The 16,622-nt window shown below is 36.9% G+C and overlaps 2 long non-coding RNA genes across 17 annotated transcripts in view; one reads left to right on the top strand and one right to left on the bottom strand.

The window, feature by feature from the left end:
- Positions 1-8,235, top strand: part of LOC144297975 (uncharacterized) — a 207,614-nt gene extending 199,379 nt beyond the window's left edge. For 2 of the 3 annotated variants that reach the window (XR_013364939.1, XR_013364938.1), the window contains exon 5: positions 7,728-8,235. This is a non-coding gene — a long non-coding RNA (uncharacterized LOC144297975). Of the gene's footprint in view, positions 1-3,862; positions 3,924-7,727 lie in introns of all 3 variants that reach the window. The other variant, XR_013364940.1, reaches the window with a different exon arrangement.
- Positions 1-16,359, bottom strand: part of LOC144297973 (uncharacterized) — a 296,926-nt gene extending 280,567 nt beyond the window's left edge. For 4 of the 14 annotated variants that reach the window (XR_013364928.1, XR_013364929.1, XR_013364930.1 and 1 more), the window contains exons 1-3: positions 16,092-16,204; positions 15,780-15,884; positions 12,530-12,723 (exon numbers count right to left, since the gene is read on the bottom strand). This is a non-coding gene — a long non-coding RNA (uncharacterized LOC144297973). Of the gene's footprint in view, positions 1-12,529; positions 12,724-15,779; positions 15,885-16,091; positions 16,208-16,335 lie in introns of those variants that run through there. The other 10 variants (XR_013364933.1, XR_013364926.1, XR_013364931.1 and 7 more) reach the window with 8 other exon arrangements.
- Positions 16,360-16,622: the final 263 nt, after the last annotated feature.

Genomic DNA, 16,622 nt, shown 5'->3' with positions numbered 1-16,622 from the left:
CCTTAGGCAGGACTGTGTTGCTATAAATTTCCCTCTTAGAACAGTTTTGCTGCATTCCAAAAAAATTGGACCATTGTATTTTCATTTGCATTTTTCTCTATGTATTTTTAATTTCCTCTTTAATTTCTTGGTTGACCCATTCATTGTTTAGTTGCATATTATTTAACTTCCATGTGTTTGTGTTCTTTCCAGATTTTTTCTTGTGGTTGATTTCTAGTTTCACAGCACTATGGTCAGAAATGATGCATAGTATGATTTCGATCTTTTTTAATTTGTTGAGATTTGTTTTGTGGCCTAATATGTGGTCTCATGTGTACTTGAAAATAATGAATATTCTGCTGTTTTAGGATGGAATGATCTGAACATATCTGCTAGATCCCTCTGGTCCAATGTGTCATTCAACAGCCTTTGATGTAAGTGGGCTGTTAAAGTCCCCTACTATTACTGTATTACTATTGATTACTTTCTTTATGTTTGTTATTAACAGCTTTATGTATTTGGGTGCTCCCATGAGTGCATAAACATTCACAGTTGTTACATCTTCTTGTTGGATTATTCTCTTTATGAAAGATATAGTGTCCTTCTTTGTCTTTTGATACAGTCTTTGTCTTTGTTTTAAAGTCTATTTTGTCTTATTGCTACCCTGGATTTCTTTTCACATGCATATGCTTGATAAATTCTTTCCCATCCCTTCACTTTCAATCTTCATGTGTCTCTAGGTTTAAAATTAGTTTCTTGTAGGCATCATATAGATGGGTCTTTCTTTTTTTATCCACTCTGTCATTCTATGTATTTTGATTGGAGCATTTAGTCCATTCATAATCAAGATAATTATTGGTAGGTATGTACTTCTTGCATTTTTTTACTTGTTTTATGGTTGTTTTTTGTAGTTCTTCTCTGTTCCTCTCTTTTTTTTGCTCTCTTCTCTCATTGTTTGTTGGCCTTCTTTAGTGATATACTTGGATTCCTTTCTTTTTTATTTTTGCATATCTATTACTCTTTTTTGACTGTGGTTACTGTTTTTTGTGTGTATATATATGTGTGTGTTTTATATATATATATAAAACAACTTATACTTATAGCAGTCTATACTAAGTTGATGGTGGCTTAAGTCTGAACCCATTCTTTACTCTTCCCAACCTGATGTTTTAGGTATGATACACTATACCCTATATTTTTTAAAATCCCTTTACTGATTTTTATAGATATACTTAATTTTACTGCTCTTGTGCTTCATACTTTTCTTACTCCTACTTATGATCTTTCCTTTCCACTCAGAACCCTTTTACAGGACTGGCTTAGTGGTCATGAATTCCTTTAATTTTTGTCTGGGAGATTCTTTATCTCTCCTTCTATTCTGAATGCTGGCCTTGATGGATAGAGTATTCCTGGCTGTGGGAATTTTTTTCTTTCAACACTTTAAATGTATCATGCCACTTTCTTTTAGCCTGCTAAATTTCTGCTGAAAAATCAGCTAATAGCCTTATGGTGTTTCTTTTATATGAAACTTTTCTTTTCTCTTGCTACTTTTAAAATTCTCACTTTATCATTGTTTTAGTTCCATTTTAATTACTGTGTATTTTGGTGTGGACCTCCTTGGGTTGATTTTGTGGGAGGCTCTCTGTGCCTCCTGGATCTGGATTTCGGTTTCCTTCCATAGATTAGGGAAGTTTTCAGCTAGTGTTTCTCCAAGTAAATTTTTTGCCCCTTTCTCTCTTTTCTTTTTCTGGGATCTCTATAATGCAAATATTATTATACTTGGTGGTGTCACTGAGTTCCCTAAGTCTATTTTCATTTCTTATTATTTTTTCCCTCTCTTTTATTCTGCTTGATTGCTTTCCATTAGTCTGTCCTCTGTGTCACACTGATCTGTTCTTTCGCTTCCACTAGTCTATTATTTATCCCATTTAGTGTATTTTTAGTTTCAGTTATTGAGTTCTTCATGTCTTATTGGTTATTTTCTATGCTTTATATCTCTTTGTTAAGGATGTTACTGAAGTCCTCCACTCTTTTCTTGAGTCTAATGAGTATCTCTATGAACATTACTTTAAATTCTTTGTCAGGCATATTATTTATCTCCATTTCATTTAGCTCTCTTGCTGTGATTTTGTCCTTTTTTTTTCCCCCTTTGGGACATATTCCTCTGTCTCTCATTTTATCTAACTCTCTTTTTCTGTTTATCTGTATTAGGAAAGTCAGCTCCATCTCTAGCTCTTGAAAGTAGTAGCCTTATGAAGAAGATGCTCTGCAATGCCCTGCAATTTGATATTCCCTGTTCATAGAACCTAGTGTGTCAGGAGTATCTCCTATGTGTGTTGCCTGTGCCCTGATGTTGTGGCTCAGCCACTTTTTCATTCAATCCAGTCCTTTGCAATGGCTCTCTTTGATTATTGTGGGCAGAGTTTGGTCCCTTTGTTGTTAGTGAGCCAGTCTGGGTCCACCTTGGTCTTGAGTTGAGTCAGACCAGGATTTGCCAGAGATGCAGTAGCACTGAACTGCAGGGCAGTTTCCCTGTGTTGTCCACTGAGAAGCTTTCCTTGATGGGCAGGGCTTGCAATCAGACCAAATGTCTGCCCCCAGTCAACTGCTGTGGCCACAGTCTAACTGATATGTGGTTATCTTCTCCTCTCCCTTGAGGTCTGGCTGGAGGGGACATGCCTGCAGGAGAACATGAGGGCAGGGCACGGTGTTAGCAAGCTAATTGGAGAGTTTTGACACTGCACTGGTTCCTGCCAGTATCTCTATGCAGGGCAAGAGAGGGAAATGGTGTCCACCACTAGAAGTCTCCTCATGATCCATGCTCCCCAGCACATGCTCTGAGATTAGAAAGCAAATATCCCTTTTGTATACCTCAGGCATTTTTCAAACTGCTGCTTCTATGCTCTATCTCAGCAGGGCTTTTTCTTGTACTGTCTCTTTGAGAGCAGGACTCTAGTTTCCTTTCACTGTCCTGGCTCACCCAGAATTGAGCCCACTAACTTTTAAAGATCTAGGTGCTAAGAACTACTGACTATAAAAACTCACAAAATTCAATCCTTCTGGTTTTCAAAGCTGGATGTTATGGGGATTTCTCTTTCCTGTACAGGTTTCCTTGCCAGGGGTTTCTGGCATGAAAGTCTGTTTCTCTCCTTTCTCCTTGACTGAGGTGTCCCTCCTTCTCCTGGACAGTCCTACAGTCCATTTATCTCCTAACCACTTCACCTTTCCTACCCTCTTCTTCCTCTCTATATTTGGCTGTGGAGAGTCTGTTATGGCAGTTTTGGGGTAGTTTTCTGGGTTACTTCACTGCTGTGTGTATTATCTAGTTGTATTCATGGGACAGAGTGAACTTAAGGTCTTCCTACTCTGCCCTCTTCCCCAGAAGTCTGAGGACTTCACTGTTTTAGAATTATCAGGGACAAAGAAACTTTGAGTTGGAAAGAACTATATATACTTCAGTTCAATTTAGTTAAACAAACAATTACTGTGTATCACTTGTATGCCAGAAAAACCTTCTAGGTTCTTGGGATGTGGGAGTAATCAAGCAGACATGATCCATCATAGATTTTAAAATGTACGTTAACTTAAATACTATGTTCTTCCACATTCTCATTTCTTACAGGGAAAACTAGAGTTCAGAGAGCTTAATAACTATCTTTTTATAATTTTCTATCATCAAGTGCTTTTATTGGGTATCATTAGGAAATAATTGTCTCAAATAGGAAAGAAGAGCAGAAATCAAAACTGTAAATCAGAAATCCAGATATACTTGAGTGGTAAAGCATGAAACCACAACCTGTTTCCAGCCCTTATCTCTTGCAGCTTTACTTTCTCATCTAGAAAACTGGTATAATAAAGCTTGATCTCTCCATATTTTTCACAGTGCTATTGAACGAATATCATCATGAGCAGTTGATAAAGCTATTTGATTTCTTAGATCACAGGTAATTTATATAATTTTAATGAAGAAATAGTAACTATTATTTTACCATGTTTAGTGAACACAAGATTGCATTTTTTTTCAATCCAGATTAATTTAGCACATAGGATATAGTTTATAACTTCCCATTCTCTCCACAGAGTAAGCAAGCAATTATTTAAATGTTATTGAAAAGTTTTCCTTGAGGGTAAAATAAAGTGCTTTGCAATTCATCAGTATTTTTATATTTCACAGAATGAATGGCATGTTAAAATTAATTCTTACAGTGTATGCTCTAAAAGTACAAAGATTTGGGGATTGATTTAAATAAGAAATGAGAAATATGGTACGGGAAAGGAGGGGAAAGGCAGCATAATGGACATATGTGGACAACCATAAACTTTTAAATGAGACTTGATATATTAATGTCTGATGATAAAAATCCTCTTGTAGCGGTGCACAGATAGCAGGTATCTTTGGTACCAAGACATGTAGTACATGTGACTCTAGACCTGAAAGTAACTAGGAAGACTTAATGATGTCTGGTGCTTCAGACAAGTGCCTCTGACTAAAATTTCCTTACACTTAGAATTAAGATAGCCATGCAGAATTTCTTTGTAACTTCATTGTTCTATCAGAGGTTGATTTTTACTATAGCTGAGATCATCAGTTCAGCTCTTTTCTTCATTCATAAATGGTGATAATAGAAGAAGAAGCAAGTACCTGCTTTCCATCCCAGGTTAGATCAATTCTGTTCTCTGTCACTGTCTTCATCATCCTTCACAGAGTGTGAAGGGATACTCTTCCTTATCATTACTGGCCATAGGCTTATGCTCTTAGGTAGCATAATAAAACTTCCTTATTCTAATTTTTACTACAAATTTGTATGAAACAGGCATAACAATTGACTTCTTTCTTTATGATTGTGGAAACTAAGTCAGAGCAATTGCTTGACATCTTTTTTTTATTTTTTAAAGATTTATTTATTTATTCATGATAGACATAGAGAGAGGGAGAGAAAGAGAGAGAGAGAGAGAGAGAGAAGGAGGCAGAGACACAGGCAGAGGGAGAAGCAGGCTCCATGCCGGGAGCCCGTTGTGGGACTCGATCCCAGGACTCCAGGATTGTGCCCCGGGGCCAAAGGCAGGCGCCAAACTGCCGAGCCACCCAGGGATCCCTGATTGCTTGACATCTTTAACGTCATTCCTTCAGTTAGCAGTGGGTCTGATTTAGAACACATGGCTCTTTGTACCTATCTTAATGTTTATTGCTCTGAAATGGTAGTTCTCAGTGTGTGGTCCCATGCACCAGTAGCAGTAGCATCACCTTTGAGCTTGCTAGATCCCACCCTCTGGTAGGTAAGCTAAAGGCCTCAAAAAGATGTTTACATCCTAATCCCATGAACCTGTGATTATGTCACTTTACATGACAAAAGAGATTTTGCAGATGTAATGAAGTCAAGGCTTTTGAGATTGGAAGATGAATCTGGGTGATCTGAGTTGGTTCAGTGTAATCACAGGGGTCCAAATAAGAGGGAGACAGGAGGATTAGAGTAAGAGAAGGAGATATGACAGAAGCAGGGGTCAAAGTAATGCCAAAGATGCAGGTGGCCTCTAGGAAGCAGAATAGGCAAGGAAGCAGATACCCCCCTAAAGCCAACAGAAGGAATACAACCCTGCTGACCAATTTTGGATTCCTCACCTTCATAAACAGTAAGATAATTACTTGTGTTGCTCTAAGCCACTAAATTTAAGGTAATATCTTATAAAAGAAATTACTACACAAGAGGGTGGGGCTCAACATCCTATGTTTTAACAAGCCTTACATGTAACACTGACACATGGCAAAGTCTGAGAACTGCTCTGTACCACTGAGTAATAATTTTAATGTCCCAATAAGATTTATACTTCATTAGAAAGTGTTTTCCAATGGAATTGATCCATGGAATTAAAAAAAAAACAAAAGTCGAAAGGGAATTCTGAAAAGGCTCAAGGGCAGTCAGAAGAGACAAGAGACTAGGAGCCCACCTACTAAATAGAGAACATAGAGAGCAAATAGAGAAACAATTCCCATAGATGTGGAGGTGAAGAACTTTGTGCATGCAGTGTAGTGGTGAGGTATGCAAGAAATGGACTGACTGAGGACAGCTAATCTCTACTGAGTGATATGACCCTGCAGATTTGCTTGTGGATCTTTGTTTCATTGTCTGAGAAACAAATGAAACCAAGCTCATGGCTTTTAAGATCTCCAATAGTCAAATAATTACTATTTCTTAACTTGAAATCCATGGAAAGAGGCCTGGAGACACAGATGACTGTAAGTAATGAATGTAAGTAATAAACCAAAATAATAATGGCAGAAACTGTTACTTAGTCATCAATAGAAACCACAGATATTTTTCTATTACATTACAGTTATTGCAGATGTCTCTTAATATCATTTACACTCATCACTACTTTAAAATTATGGTAGTAATTAGATGCACCACTGGATCCTTATTATACAATGTTGATAATACAAAAATATGTTACTTTATCACAAACTTATCTTTTTACACTTATATAACTGTAGTCCAAAAACTTGCTTTTTAGTTATATATGCCTGTGTATGTATTTGTATATGTATATACCTATTATATACATTGTATATGATACATTTAGAATCCTTTCCTAAGAAAAATTTTATAGGCTCCACCAGACTGCCGAAAAGACTCACTGTAAGAAAACTAATGACAAATCCTTGATATCATGTGTGCCTCATAATGTGATATGATATAAATAAGACAGGAATCCTTCTAACACACTTATAAATAATGAAACAGAAATAAAGGAAAGTAAAATATCATTTAATGTCACATAAATTGGACTACATACGTAAGCCTAGGGCCTTAGATTTCTTTTATGTTTTCCCACACATCTGCCTTTGACACGAGGTGCCAAACTGGTATCATTTCTCTCTAGTCGCATATCTTTAAAGTCCTACTTTGCTTTTGGATTATACTGATCTATAATCTCAAAAACTTGAGGAATACATTCTAAATGCCTTAGAACCAGGCTCTTCCAAATTTCTGTTCTTCCTCCGTTGCACTGGCTTCAAAGTCAATTAATGGTTTGGATAATCCCACAGAATAAGTTTACCTCTCAGCTAAGGACCAGGGAGAAAGGGAAATAGCAAACTCTGACATACGCAATACAATTGAAAAGAAGGCTTTGAAATAGGATACAGTCCTCTGAATAGCTTCCCAGAGTGTATTTGTTCCTATCATACTATATGGTTTGAGGGGACTTTGAAGTCCACATTCAAAACTGCAACTGTTTGAATGTGGTGCAACAAGATATTCTATGAAATTAGGGTAGATGGATGCATTAGCCTCATGGATACCCAGTGATAGATGAACCATGCATGCTTGGGAGTTCAGAGTTAGTTCAAATGATCCTCCAAAATGTTATCTGTTCATCCAGAATTTATCCAAATGATCTGAATTTCTTCACCATCCAAAATCCAGCTGACACTCATGTGAGGATTTACTTTCCCATGAGATCTCCCTTTCTATCCTCAGCCAGAAATACTCCACACACTTTCTCAAGGTCATACAGCTGACAGATCCCAAATGGACTGGAAAACGAAAACAGACAAAAAAGTAAATAGAAATAAATTCAATGTGGAATCTGGTTATGGAGAATTAACTTTCTACGTGAATACTGCAGGTCTTTGCATATTATGCTTTGTTAACCTTCATAAGGAATGCTACAAGTGTGATTGCTTTAATGTGCTAGTACTGGACAATAATAAAACTTTTCTCATTCTTGTTGCCTTGTCCAAAATCTAGATTCTACCATGAAACAGCAAAATGGGAGAGATAGAGAGGTAAGAAGAAAGAACTGCAGAAGTGATTAAGGCCTAAGGATGTAAATCTAGAAGGAATGATTCAAAGAACAAGGACTATTCATCACAGAGAAGAAAAAAACTGAGAGTAGCTGGGTAACATGATACAGTAAAATAAATGAAATAAAACAAAGATGAAAAAATATCCCAGACAAGGATAGAGATCAACTTTGGTTCATTTACGCTGAGATCAAAAACCAAAGGAAAACATTGTAGCTGCTCTGAGAAAAATACTGATTTTCAGCTTGTTCAATTTCAAGGTGAATTACTATGGGAAAGTGTATAGCTTCCTCTCTGAAATCTTGATTGAAATATTATTCTCTATCTAACATCATTCCAATGTCTCCGTCTTGATTTAAGAAGAGGGACAAGAAGAGCTTTTCAAGGTCTTTTCCTATTAGTGAATCCTGACGTTCTCTGTGTTATCCTATAATAAGAATAAATGGAATTATCAAGAGACTTTACTTATAGAAATTATCATGTTCAAAGAAGTACTCTATTGAGAAATCATGATATATAATGGGTGTCCCCATTAGTGATGGCTGAAAACTTTTGCACCAGGAAAGCGGCATAATGGCCCCCAAATCATTTACTGAAGTAGTGCATAACTTTAGTTTTAACATAAAATGGAACATACCTTCCATATTCCCGTGTATTGAGAGACTTTAAAATGTCATTGGAGATGTGATACAGCAATGATAGTTAATGTTCAGTTGTTCCCCAAATATCTATGAGCTTTTTATATTTCATAGTCTTGCTCTTTCGTGGGACTGTGTGGCTGATTCTGATTCCCATAGGGAGGAGAAAAAACTATGAGGAATTTTGTATCCTTTGAGTAAATACCTAGTGCAATTGCTAGATGGTAGGGTAGTTCTATTTTTAACTTTTTGAGGAAATTTCATATTGTTTTCCACAGTGGCTGTACCAATTTGCATTCTCACTAACAGTGTAAGAGGGTTCTATTTTCTCTGCATCCTCCCCAACACCTGTTGTTTCCTGTGTTGTTAATTTACCCTGGTGTTTATAGCAGCATTATCAACAATAGCCAAATTATGGAAAGAGCCCAAATGTTCATCCACTTGTGAAAGGATAAAGAAGAAATGGTATATATATATATATATATATATATATATATATATATATATATAACATTACTCAACCATAAAAAAGAAAAAAAAAAAGAATGAAATCTCACCATTTGAACAACATGAATGGAGCTAAGGAATATTACACAAAGCAAAATAGTCAGAAAAAGACAAATACCATATGATTCCACTCATATGTGGAGTTTAAGAAACAAAACTAAAGAACATAGGAGGGTAAAAAAAGAGAGGCAAACCAAGAAATAGACTCTTAGCCATAGAGAACAAACTGATGATTACTGGAAGGGAGGTGGGCAGGGAGGATGGGTTAAATAGGTGATGAGTATTAAGCCTCCTTAATACTTGTGAGGAGCACTGGGTGTTGTATGAATTACTAAATTCTACACCTGAAACTAATATTGCCCCGTAGGTTAACTAGCTGGAATTTAGATAAAACTTGGGAGAAAAAAGGGAAAAAAATAAAATTAAAAATAAATAAGTAAATAAAAATTCTTATCTAGCAGAGGTAATAACAACAACAACACTAACAATAATAACAATAACTATGAGGAAGCAACAGGTCTCATTTCCAGATCAAAATATAGAAGATGTGGTGTAATTTCTTAATGTGTCTACTACATACAGGGCCCATGCGGTAAGAAGATACCCCTTGAGAGAGGGATGCCCTATTGCATCAACTAATTGTCAGAGCTGCACTGTTCTTGGCAAGAACAATAAATGGAATTTGAAGAGTTAAGCATTGCCCACCTGTCCTAATAGTTAGAATAGTGCTTGAGATAATAGTAAAGATAAAATATGTCTACTGTACTCTCAGTTCTCACAATAGCCTCTTTTGAAAAACATCACAATGTTTTGGCTAAAGACAAGGAGCTTCTGTTTTATCTATTGATTCATAGAAACTTGAAATCATCTATCAGTCATAGCCCTATATACTGATTACACCTAACATTGAGACTTTCTAATTTTTAAAAATTTAAAAAAAAATCACATGGCACATTTAAATACTTATGAGAAGGGGGTCCATATGAAAACACACACAAACATACACACATACTCTAACAGATTCCTAGATTTACATCTTAAATATTAAGGAAAAAATTATGCTATTCATACATTTTTAGCATTTTTTCTATTTATGTGTTGTATAAATCCATTTAGGCACAGAATCAGCATGGATGTGTGCACACACAAACATTAGTGATTCTATTACTTTATGTAACAAACATTTATAGACCTTACTATGGAATTAAAAGAATGGATTTGCCAGGGGTGGGGGACACAATGGAAAAATTATTTAAGCTCATTGAGCCTCATTTTTCTGGAATAAACAATATGTAGGGGATTGTGAAGCACTAAGATTCTGCTTAAACAAATTAACATGCACATAGAATTTTATAGAATAAACAAAGTATTCACCATTGCCATTTTACCTCTTTGCTTCTCACAATTTCTTGAGGTGGAGACCTTTATTTTCACTTTATAATAGATAAAATAAAGCTTGTATAGCAACAGGAAGATGAAATTAGAATTTAAACTTAGATCTCCATCCTTTTTTTATACTATACATCTACCAAGCACTAAAATGTTTCCTTATCCTGTCATCCGGATCCTGACAGAAGGTCATGGAGGGTTAAAATAGAGATAGGTAAATGGAGGTATGCTTAAATGGTGCTTAATGAATTGACTATTTGAGGTATACAGTGTGGTTAAGGGAGACCACAGGAATGATGAAGCACCCAGAAGCTTGAAAGAGCAAGAAAGACAACCATTAGATCTGAAGGGACAAAGGAGGAAAGCAGTCACAGGGACTCAGCAAAAACCTTTAGCTATAAAGAGGACCATCCTACATCACTTGAGGTCCTCAATAAGAGAATGACCACCACCAATTGGTGTTTTCTTCCCATTAAAGAGTTCTTGCTTGTGGATCCCATTGACCAAACCCAATTGAGGCCAGAAAGCAAAGAAAGTTGGCTTATTCTGTCTATTGAGGTCATGGACTAAGGGTGGAGAAGGACAGGAAGAGTTGACCTGAAAAGTCAAACAGAGACTATCTAGCCAATCACTTCTACAGATGGAGAAGCTACTTGGACACATCTGCATTGGAAAGAAATTTATAATACTGAAAGGCAGCCTTGAGGTGTAATTAAAAATGGAGTTGAGTCAGTGATAAACCATTTCCTAGGCAAAGGGTTTTCCCATATTGTTCAGAGACAGCTGGATGCCAAATAGAACACTTCTGAATGTGAGCAGGTGTGTGATCCTGGTGAGGATAAGGATATGAGTCAAGAAAAACAACTAAATAAAAGAAAATGATGAAGGAGGAGAGCTAAGGGATTGAAGCAGAGTTTGGAAGCATGATGTGGAAAAGACAGATGAGTGGTTACTGCCATCATGATAGAATGACTGCTGAAGGGAGGACCTAGTCAATAATCAATGCCAACAAGTTTTCTTTCATTGCTATTCACAGCTTTGTGGAAAAATAAGTCTGTATCTGTTAACCATAATGGGGCATCTGGCTTTTTAAACAGTAATGAATTCTGAGTGGATGAACTGAATGATAGAGGTGGGCAAAAATTCTATATTACTCACATTGGCTTTTCTCTTTTACTCTAATACAGCCTAAATTCCACTTTCATGAGGACATGATGAGATCAAAGATTTTGTTTTAAAAAGCAGAGGGGCGCCTGGATGGTTCAGTTGGTTAAGTGTCTGTCTATCTTTGGCTCAGGTCATGATCCTGGGGTCCTGGAATAGGTGTTGGCCTCCCTGCTTCTCCTTCTCCCTCTGCCCCTCTTCACCCACTCGTTCTCTCTTTATCTCAAATAAATAAATAAAATCTTTTTTTTTTTTTAAAGCAGAAACAAACTCATAAATTCAGAGAACAGACTGTTGGTTGCCAGAGGGGAGGTGGATGGAAGGATAGGCAAAATGAGTGACGAGGAGTGGGAAGTACAGGTTCCCAGTTATGGAAGGATTAAGTCACAGAGATGAAAGGTACAGCATAGGGAATATAGTCAGTAGTATTGTAACAGCCTTGTATGGTGACAGATGGTAGCTGCCTGTGTGGCAAGCATAACATAAGGTATATACTTGTCAAGTCACTGTGTTGTACACCTAAAACCAGTGTAGCATTATGTGTCAACTATACTTCAATTAGAAAAAAAAAACAGTGAGGGCAAAATGTCATTTCCTTTCCTCCTAGCAAAAAATTCTTGTTAGTGAAAGACAGAGAAAAAGAAAGAAAGAGAAACTGAAAGAGATGGAGAGGATCCTTTAGCTAAACTCTGGGGATTATAAAGATGAGGACAAGCTTTGACTCAGTTGCACACCACCAGACTACAAGCTGAAAATCTGACAGCAGTTACATGATCAAACATTTAAGCACTTTCAGAACAGAATCAATTGAAACTAAGCCAGTATTTTAATTCAGGCTGGGGCTAGTTCTGAGTCCTTCGGCCTTTGTCTTTAAAAACTAACCACCTTCTTATACCTCTTTCTTACATCCAAAAAAAAAAAAATCTTCCTATATTCTTGCAAGTTGCTCTGTGTTAGTTCAAATGTTATTCAAAACATTTACCTGTTAAAATGACTGTAATTTTGTCAGCCATTGCAAATCCCTCAAATTAACTAACACACATCATACCTTCTCAGGAACACTGATGGGCACCCTCCCAGTAAGTGATCCTGGTGGCTTTACTTGTGGTTGCAATCCTCTTCTTCCTCCTCCTTCCCCTGTTTGTTTTCTTTTCTTGAGGTAAAACTCTCAGAAGGTAAAATTTCAAGAGTTTAGTTTGACCAAAGAACTTTACTTCTAGTGTCGATGTCTTCAGCCATCTTCTGAAAAGAGGAAAGTGTTTTGAATCATGGTGTACTCAGAAGAACTATGGATGGAAGAGTTAGAAAGGAAATGCTGGAAACAAACCCCATTTCCTAGTTTGGTTAGTGGTTGTTGAATGATCTTAGCCTCTGCAAGGCAGACTTTAGGATCCATAAGTAAGATTCAGCCTTTAGGCACATTTGCTTAATATAATAGTGTTTTAAAAGAATTTCAACTAAGTCAGTTACTCTAAATCTTGGGCAGCTTCATATCAAACCTTCATTTCGAGCTTTTCTTGATAGGTTGTCTGAATTGACAAAAGTAGGCCAACATTCCTGATATGGAAACCCCAGAAGAGATTTAGGTTAATGCTGTACTTTCTAAATGAGGTGCATATACTCTGTTATTATAGTCCCAACTCTTCCATATTACTGGTCTTATTATTCTCAGGTTCAATTATATTTACTGCCTGATACCTGATGGCAATTAATTTTATCAAGAGTGATTAATCTGTTACAATGTGTGGTGTGTGGTGTATCATAATCATATACTTATATTATGGACATACTCATACTTCTAGGGAATCCATATAGGGTTCTGCATAGAGAATCCACAGGAGAATTCTTTAAAATTTCATTAAGACCTAAGTAAACAAATTGTAGTGTTGCCCAACAATCTAAATGACCTACACAGGAAAATGCAGACATAGTGACCTAAATTATTGTTGTTGTTTTTTAATTTTAATTTTTGCTCACACTTGTTTGGTTTAATATAACACTGAAGTCATCTGAACATGGTGTTCCCTTTGAAATCAATGGATGATCCAAAGACAGATGAATTTATGGTGAAGCAGGCCAGTTTTTCCCTGTGTAAGCAGTATTACCAAATATTGCTTTCTGTTCCCAAATAATTGCTACCCAATTAAGCATCAGGCTGACAATAGCATTTGGCTGTCATTTGCTTTCCAGAATCATCTGGCACTGTGTTTGTTCATTGTGTCTGGGTGTTCCTGTCACCCTGACATCAAGGCCAGCCCTAAAGTTGCACAATGCAAATTGAGGAAGTAAAAGAACCTCTACTTAAATTAATCCATTCAGATTTCTCCTTAACAATTCTGGTTATTTGTCAGGATTTTCCATGGCCAGGATCTCTTTGCTTTGACTTTACCACTGGCCAGGATTGTATGACTGCCCTGTAAAAGAAATTTAGTTTTTCTATCAATATCTGCCTTATATAGGCTGTTAAGAGTTTTTAATTTTTTTTTATTCCATGGGCCCACGCCATTGGTTAAAGTCTATATAACTATCTCAGAATAATTTTTTTAAATGAGTAAAATAAAGTACACAAAGTTACAAAGGAAACAATTTTATTGAAATATAGTCATCAAGATATTAAAATGTGATATATATGCTTATTTATGAATTCATTGAATATAAGCATTTTAAATATATTATCATTATCATCATAGTTTCACGGTCTGGGTGAACTTAAATGATATTCAAAGATATTTGCAACAACCTTCCTATAGTATAACAGAATCAAGTGTCCTCTTGATATGCACTTTGCTGCCTATGTTAATAGTTGAAGAATATGCTTAAATTTCAGTTAGACTCTAGTGAAAATAAAGTTGTAATTTTTTTTCCATTCAGGTCCATAGAACCCTTGAATTCTTTTCACAGACCCTTTGGAGGTCCACAGAACCTGGGTTAAGAATAGTCCAGTCTAGGCTAATGCTATAGAAATTAAACACCTCTGCTATACCAGTTCACTTTGGTGGTAATAGAAGATGGCTGGGGGATAATTTTGGAAAACAGCTCAATCTACTGAGCCATTCAAGGGATTAAACTTATATTAGGTATATTAAACTATATTACTAAACTATAATGCAGAGCATCATGTTATCTAAGCAAAGACAAAGAACTACTTAAACTTACCATTTCCCAGTTAGTTGATGGATCTTCCTTCCACTGAGCTAGCTAGTGTCTTAGTCTCAAAGAAATAGTCAGAAACCTGCTTTTCTAAATAGGACTCCCTAATGGACTTAAAGAATAAGTGTAGACCTAGGGACAGAATGAACAAGGCTCCATCTGTCCAGCAAACAGTCCGCACGTATTCACAAATGGTTGACACATTGTTGTGATATTGATGTGCAACAGTGCTCTTTGCCTGATTTGGGAAACAAGTAATTCCAGAAAGGAACTGTAGTTGGTCATTCGCTCTAGCATTGGTTCCCTAACAGAGAGTCGCCATATGTGAGCTTTCTCATGCCTAGCTACTACTTGACAAATCATGACAGAGATGGGATGAGGTGAAGAGACAGACAGAACCCTGGTAGGAGAGCAGTAATTTTTATTATGCTTATGCCCATACAAATAAATTGTACACTATTTAAGAGCCCATGGAAGAATTAGAAACTTACCCTTTATGGAAAAGAGGAAACCTAAATAGGTGTTTTTGAATAAGATCCTCTTAAACAACATTTTTAGAACAGTTATTCACCATATCGCAGCATTCAATAAATGTTTATTTTTGTTTTCAATAATAACAACAACTTGTTAAAATGCTGTCCAACCAATCTGAAAGCTGAGCAGAGGAGGAAGGGGATGCTTGTCATTGCCTTCTCTCCTTTCCAGCCACCACAAATATTATGCTCTTGCTATTTTGTTTAACTTGGGCCTAATTCACTTCATAGAGTAACAGGGAGGGAGAGTTGGGTCCATTAAGAATAAACTTCAAAAACCCTCTGGCTTTGGGGCTTTCTTGTGTTATTCTACCCCAAACCCAGAGGATATGAAAGATGGGAAGATTAGCAAGGGTTTTGCCCTGGCTGTTCTTTTACTGAATGGCTTCAGAAATGCCAATTGAAATAATTATCAAGCCATTATGATGATTTGCATTAAAAATGGTAACTTAAGCAAGCAGTCCCGGTGCTTGGAGGAGGGCAGTTGGGGGGTAGCATATAATGTTATAAAAGGCCCATTGAAGCCATACTAGCTTTCTGGCTTTAGGAGGATTACTGCACAGTAGTTCACAAAAAGGTTATTCTTCAAGCTCTATTTATACTCACAGTACTTACAGTGCATGCTCCCAGCGCACCCATTCCTGGTATTGATTTGTGCCTGTGCCCAAATTATCATCTGGCACAGACAAGGCAATGGCTTCTGGAGATGATGATGCAATGCTTGGAACAGGGCAGAACAAAGAAAGGGTCTCTTATCAACACTTCCTTTTGCTGCTTAAGTGAAAATACCAGAGTATTGGTACCATTTCCCACTCCCTGCTCCGCCCCCGCCCCCAACTGTCTCATTAAAGCCAATGGCTTACACTTCAGAGTCTACTTAAAAGTAAGAGTCAGGATATTATAGGGTCTAATTTTCATCAAACTCACCGCTTTCCTCAGTGAGGGAAGTGGTTACCCTTATAAAAAATGTCATCTTCGTTTTGTAAATATCACAGACTCTAAAGGGTCTGGTGGGGGAGGGGAGACATAGAGTCTTATAACTGCCAACATGTAGACGGCAGTTCTGAAAGTTAGAGGGAGAGGGTGTACAGTCCATATTCAGGACCGTGTAGCCCCCGAAGCCATCTCACAGGTGATAGGGTTCAAAACTGGCTACGGTAAAATATTATACCTTGGAATATTGAGTATTTTAAGCTGAAGGAATCTGAGAGATGGCATGTGCAGAAATGACTTTCTGACCTTCCCTGAAGCAGGTCCTAAAACCCTCATGTAAGAAGTACCCTCCCTCTACCCAGAGGAAAGAGGCTTCCTTATCTCTGAAGAATAAGGGACACAGAGAGGAATCAGAATGAAGAGGCCTTGCTAAGCTTCCCTGTTTACTACACTTAACTCACACTCTTTGCCCTGTACTATGTCTTCCAGCTTTCCACTCTTCTTCAAACCTACCATAAAAGCATA

This window comes from Canis aureus, chromosome 26 (genome assembly GCF_053574225.1).
Source record: "Canis aureus isolate CA01 chromosome 26, VMU_Caureus_v.1.0, whole genome shotgun sequence".
NCBI lineage: Eukaryota > Metazoa > Chordata > Mammalia > Carnivora > Canidae > Canis > Canis aureus.
This window is presented reverse-complemented; position numbering and strand designations above follow the sequence as displayed.